Below are 5,829 nucleotides of genomic sequence, written 5' to 3' on the forward strand. Positions count from 1 at the left end.
ATCTTGATCATCACAAACATCCATACATGCATTAGGGCAACTAGAAACATCATGCTCATACGACCCACAATCATCACAATACAAGCATCCACTAGGCATGTTACTAGAAGAAGGAAGGGGTTGAGAATTAGAAGACGTACCTCTCCCCTTAGTTTGGGAGGGAAGACTTGAAACTTGATAGGTAGCACTTTCCAACTTTGCCTTGATAGCGGACATCTCCTTCCCCAAGTTTGTCATTTGAGAGGATAGATTGTTGATTGCATTTAGATGATCAACCGAGTACACCGAAGAGCTACTCTTGCTAGTTGACTCTCTTTCTCCATCTTGCCAATCTCTATAATATCTCACTACGTCCTCAATTATGTCCACCACTTCCTCTTCCGTTTTGTTCATGATAGGACCTCCGGCTCCTCCATCTGAACATGATTTTCCTTGAGGGCTAAGGCCTCCATAGAAGATTTGAATGATTTGTTAGGTTGGTATTCCATGATGAGGACATTATCTTTGATACTCCTTGTATATCTCCCATGCTTCATAGAGGCTCTCATTTGGCTTTTGCTTGAAACCATGAATCAAAGCTCTAGCCTCCGCCGTTTTCTTTTGAGGATAGAAACGGGATAGAAATTCCTTGGTGACCTCGTCCCATGTCCTTAGAGAATTCGGCTTAACCTCCTTGTCTAGCCATTCCAAGGCACGACCTATGAGAGAAAAAGGAAAGAGCTTGAGGCGGATGAATTCTTGGGAAATTCCGTTCACTTTGATAGTATTGCAATACTTCTCGAACTCCTTGAGATGGTTTAGTGGGCTTTCATGCTTGGCCCCACTAAATTGTCGCCTCTCTATCAAAGTGATCATTGCCGGTCTTATTTCAAAATCATTTGCCGATGTTGTAGGTGGAGCAATCCCACTCTCAAATCTATATGCACCGGGAATCCCCAATTCTTTCAATGCCACTCTCGGATTTTCTCCCTTTCTTGCTTGTTCTTCTTGTTGTGGCTCTTCTTCACTTGAAATGCTAGGGCTCAAAGATCGTCTAGCACTACTCAACCTTGCAATAATTCTCTCAATTTCCGGATCAAATGGCACTAGTGAATGATCACGTGCTCTATGCATAAAATCTCAAAAGAAATGGTTAGTAGCACGACTACAAATATAGCCTAAAAGAAAATCTTTTTGTATTTTCAATTAATGGTGAAATAGACTCAACAACTATAACAAAGCACCAATATCAATTCCCCGGCAACGACGCCATTTTTGACACGAGGAAAATGTAGGTCGTTCTCTACTCTTTCCTAGAGCCAAAGAAAATTTATAAACACTCGACCAACCTAATACGAGTATATGGTAAGTCAAGGGTCGAACCCAAGGGAATGAATAGGTGTAAGCTATAGCCTAAGTCAATCTACTTCGAAGTTTGTGGGAAGATGCGGTTGGTAACTAAGGTATCAAGTAATCTAGATGAATCGAGAAATTCAATATACTAAACACTAGGGATATAGGTTCCACATGCACGCTCAATGATTATGCTAATTGAAGGATCACTCAATCAATTCAAACATTGCAAAGGACAAACAATAGTTGCAATCAAAGGAATTCAAGGGCTATCTCCTATAAGCCAAGATAGGGTTCACTATGAATGGCTAGCTAGGAAAATCACAATCAAATTCAATTAATTAAAGAAATTCTCAAATCAAGGGTTCATGTCATTGAAATTTGCAATGCAATCTAGATTAATCTTATAGGTTGATCACTCCTAATCTAATTAATCACACGCACAACTATGTCAACCAATTTAATTGCACCTTTCAAATCAATTTAGCATCATCAACTAGCAAAAATCATCCATCAAGCATGCTTCCCCTTCTCCCTAGCAACTAATCTACTCACAAAACATGGTGAAATTAAGAAACAAAACAAATTCAATCAAATTCATATTCATTTAAAGCTAAATCAAAGAAAATCAATCAATCAACAAATTCTAAAACAAGGAATGTAATCTCAATCAAATCCAAGAAACTAGAAGGAATTGCATTAAAATTAAATCAAAGGAAAGAAATCTTACAAACATTCATTGAATTAAAGAAGGAATTTCAAGATCAAATTGAAATCTAAGGTCAAATTCAAGTACAAACAAGTAAATCTTAAGCTTCTCTCTCTACTTTCTCTCTCTACTATGTCTGGAAAAATTCTCTCTCCAGTATAAAGTTAAGTCGTCATCCAAAAAGAAAGTCAAAAGCTATAAATAAGAAAAATCGAGCGAAGACGGCCGCACAGGTCGTGCGCACGCACAGTCCAGCCGCGCGCGCACACAGCTTGTTCTGCGCGCACGCACCCCTGTGCCGCGCGTGCGCACCCCTGTGCGATGCATAGGCTTTGGCTCCTTCGCTTGCTTGATCAAACTCCGCACTCCCGAGCATCCCCATCATCAGTGCACTCGAGATGATGCCCGCGAACATGGCAGTCCCAAAATGAGCAAATTCACTTGATTATTCACCTACAAAACACAAATAAAACAAAGAGAGGAAGCATAGCAAGGTAAAACTAAAACTAAAATTATGAATTATCAACTAAAAATATGCAAAACTCGTAAAAACCAATTGAGAACTAAAGTGAATTATAAAAATGGAAAATCAAATAAAACTAAAAGAATTATATGAAAATGATGAAAGAAAATAAAGAAAATGAACCTAAATCTTATTCTTTTAAGCGCCATAAACGACGCTCATCAGCCATTTCCAGAGCCAAAACCTGAAGAAAGGAGCGCCAAATGGAATCTCAATGCCCATTGCAAGTACCATCAAGGAAGGGGCCATACTACGAAGCAATGTTGGAATTTGAAGGACGTCATTCAAGACTTGGTGGATGCAAACAAACTTCCTGTCCCTCCAGGCGGTAAGAAGTAATGAACACAAGGCGCACAACAAATCCTTCGTACAAGATTTCATGATTTCTTTTTTTTTTCTTTATCATTCATCTCCATTCCCCCATTCATGTCTAGCATAGGTTTTCCATTTCGAATTTTTATATGTTTCATGTGTTTCGTTCACCTTTTCCATTAATAAAAAAAAAAATCAAAATCAAAATAAAAAAAATAAAAAAAAATTAAAAATCAATTATCGAATTAAACACAAGGTACGCCAATGACTTGAGTCACCTTTGCAACCCTGTCATTCCCTGTTAACCGTTCAATCACATTCCATTTCTTCATCAACCACTTTGAGCCTCGTCTAACATTTGGCCTTCATTTCTTCAACCCACATTCACTTAACCCTGGGATTAGAAGATGTGTAATTGTATAAAATTCAAAAAGCAATTACAAAAAAAAAAGGCAGCAAAGCAACAATAAAACAATGTCTAAAGGCAAGTGTTCCAGTGTCTTTTATACGAACACGTCTCGAATTGCGTCTCTTATCGAGTGCTTGGTACCGTGCCTGATAAACATGAATGCTAAGTGAGTGATGGACCGCATGATCTGAGATTGCCTGCATTGATTCAAAAGAATAAAAATAAAAAAATAAAAATAAAAAAAATGAAAATAAACTTGTAAAATTCAAAATTTTCAAATTCACAATTACACATCTTGGAGATTCTCTCGGGTCTAGAGCCTTGTACCCTTTTCTTCTTTAAACCATCAGCTTAACCATTACAACCCTTGAAAGACCTCTTTGAGGTGTACATACACTTGTGCAAAGTTCGGTTAGAGCTACGTTCGGCCTGATTCCTAATGGATACGTAGGCAACTTCACATCGAGGTGCGGCCACATTCACATTCATGTACATGATCGAATTGAAGAATATCCAATGCTTATCCCTATGACCCTATCCATCTAGAGCTAGACTTGGGGGCTTGAACCCACATCATTTAGCCTACCTAGCCTAAAGGGTCACCATTTCGACTCTTCTCACATCTATTTCCCTCACCATAGCCTTTGCAACCTCACCTTGGTATCACTTTCACACACTTCTTTCACACATACATAGCCATATCATCTTTCCCTTAGGGACCCTTTATCATGAAATCTTGTTTCAACACTGTGCATGTTTCATTGTCTTTCAAGACAACATTCATTATAAGAAACATTGTATACTTGCTTAGCTTCCTGACCTGAGCAATTTTCATTGTTTAACGCATCGCATAATGTGCTAAGCAACATTTATATGTCAATAATTTTTAATCATACAAAGCATATCGTGCTTAGCTCCTTGACCTAAGCAACATTCATTATGCAACACTCATCAATCACTTCATCTATATACGTGCTTAGCTTCCAAATCTAAGTGACGTTCAAGATCGCTTCTTTACACCATATATGACGCTTAGCTCCATGACCTAAGTTCATTCATCTATCGTGTCACATGATGTAATTGTCCTTAGCCTCCTGGCCTAAGAACATGCATAGGGATGGCAACGGGTCGGATCTGGACCGGGTCCGGATGGACCCGGATCCAGATCCGTTTTTGTATCTAGGTTCCAGATCCGACCCGGATCCGTCGGGTCTGAAAAATGAAGACCCGGATCCAGATCCGACGGGTCCACGGATCCGGGTCCGGATCCGGGTCCAAAACGGGTCCAATATATTTTGCCTAATTTTTTGCAATAAATGTAATATTTGGGTCAAAAAATTTATTTTAAACTTCCATTGGGGGTTATTAATTTCAACCTTAATTAATGTTATACACCTAATCTAAAAACACAAAATAACTAACTTATACACTTATATTTTGTAATAAAAATTATAAACAACGGAAAAAAGTATGATGCTACATATACGATGATATATTCAATATGAGCATCCAAAATTCATCTCTTGAAAGGGCTAATCTTTATCACTACTAACAACATCAACATTTTAAATAAAGAAACAAACATTTTTTTTTTAATATGTAAAATAAAAAACGGGTAAACGGATCTGGATCCGGGTCTGGGGCTAGACCCGGATCCAGATCCTTTTTTGTCAGCAGGACCCGGATCCGACCCGGATCCGTCGGGTCCAAAATTTGAAGACCCAGATCCGTGAAAAACAGATCTGGATCCACGGATCCGGGTCGGGTCCAGATCCATTGCCATCCCTAAACATGCATCATGCATACATTATTTTCAAGACAAGCAATTTAACTCATGCGATTCATTTTTGTCTTGCTCAACGAGGAAGTTCAAAACTTCTTCCCTTTTTCATGTCTTTTCTTTTGAGGAAGTTCAAAAACTTTTTCAAATTTTTTTATCGAGGGCAGTTCGAAAACAAAACTTCATTTTTCACGTCTTTCTTTTTTGGGAGGAAGTCGGTACCTTCCACTCGTCTCATGACAAAAATGACGGAAAATTTTTGCTTTTACATTTTCTGTTGCTTGTGTCTGCACATACACCATATACACACACAACCACAAGTTATATACATGTCATGTCGTGTCAAGTCAAACTTGGTCAAGTAAGTTGGTCAAGTCAAACTTGGTCAAGTAAGTTGGTCAAGTCAATCATAGTCTATACGAGTCGCTTGGCAAATTTTATTTTGCGGGTCTCAATTACAGCCCACGTGCGGGGACAAGCGGACCATTTACATCCCACATTCAGGGACAAGTGAACCATTTACAGCCCACGTTCGAGGACAAGCGGACCATCTACAGCCCACGTCCGGGGACAAACGGACCATCTACAGCCCACGTTCGGGGACAAGCGAACCATCTACATCCCACGTTCGAGGACAAGCGAACCATTCTCATCATCTCCCAAGCGAAGACGATTCACGGCGCAAGGTTCTCGATACATAGAGACTTGCAATCTCATCATTTGTCGACTTTCCTCAAGCATGGAAAGTATTCTCCGGTGGATTT

General features: G+C 39.2%; 1 non-coding gene across 1 annotated transcript; it reads left to right on the forward strand.

Moving 5' to 3' along the window:
• The first annotated feature begins 481 nt into the window (after nucleotides 1-481).
• On the forward strand, nucleotides 482-587 carry LOC145573303 (small nucleolar RNA R71). Its single transcript, XR_014097352.1, has one exon. It is a non-coding gene; the product is annotated as a small nucleolar RNA R71 (small nucleolar RNA).
• The last annotated feature ends 5,242 nt before the right edge of the window (nucleotides 588-5,829 follow it).

Source organism: Chenopodium album, chromosome 12, assembly GCF_948465745.1.
Source record: "Chenopodium album chromosome 12, dcCheAlbu1.1, whole genome shotgun sequence".
Classification (NCBI taxonomy): domain Eukaryota; kingdom Viridiplantae; phylum Streptophyta; class Magnoliopsida; order Caryophyllales; family Amaranthaceae; genus Chenopodium; species Chenopodium album.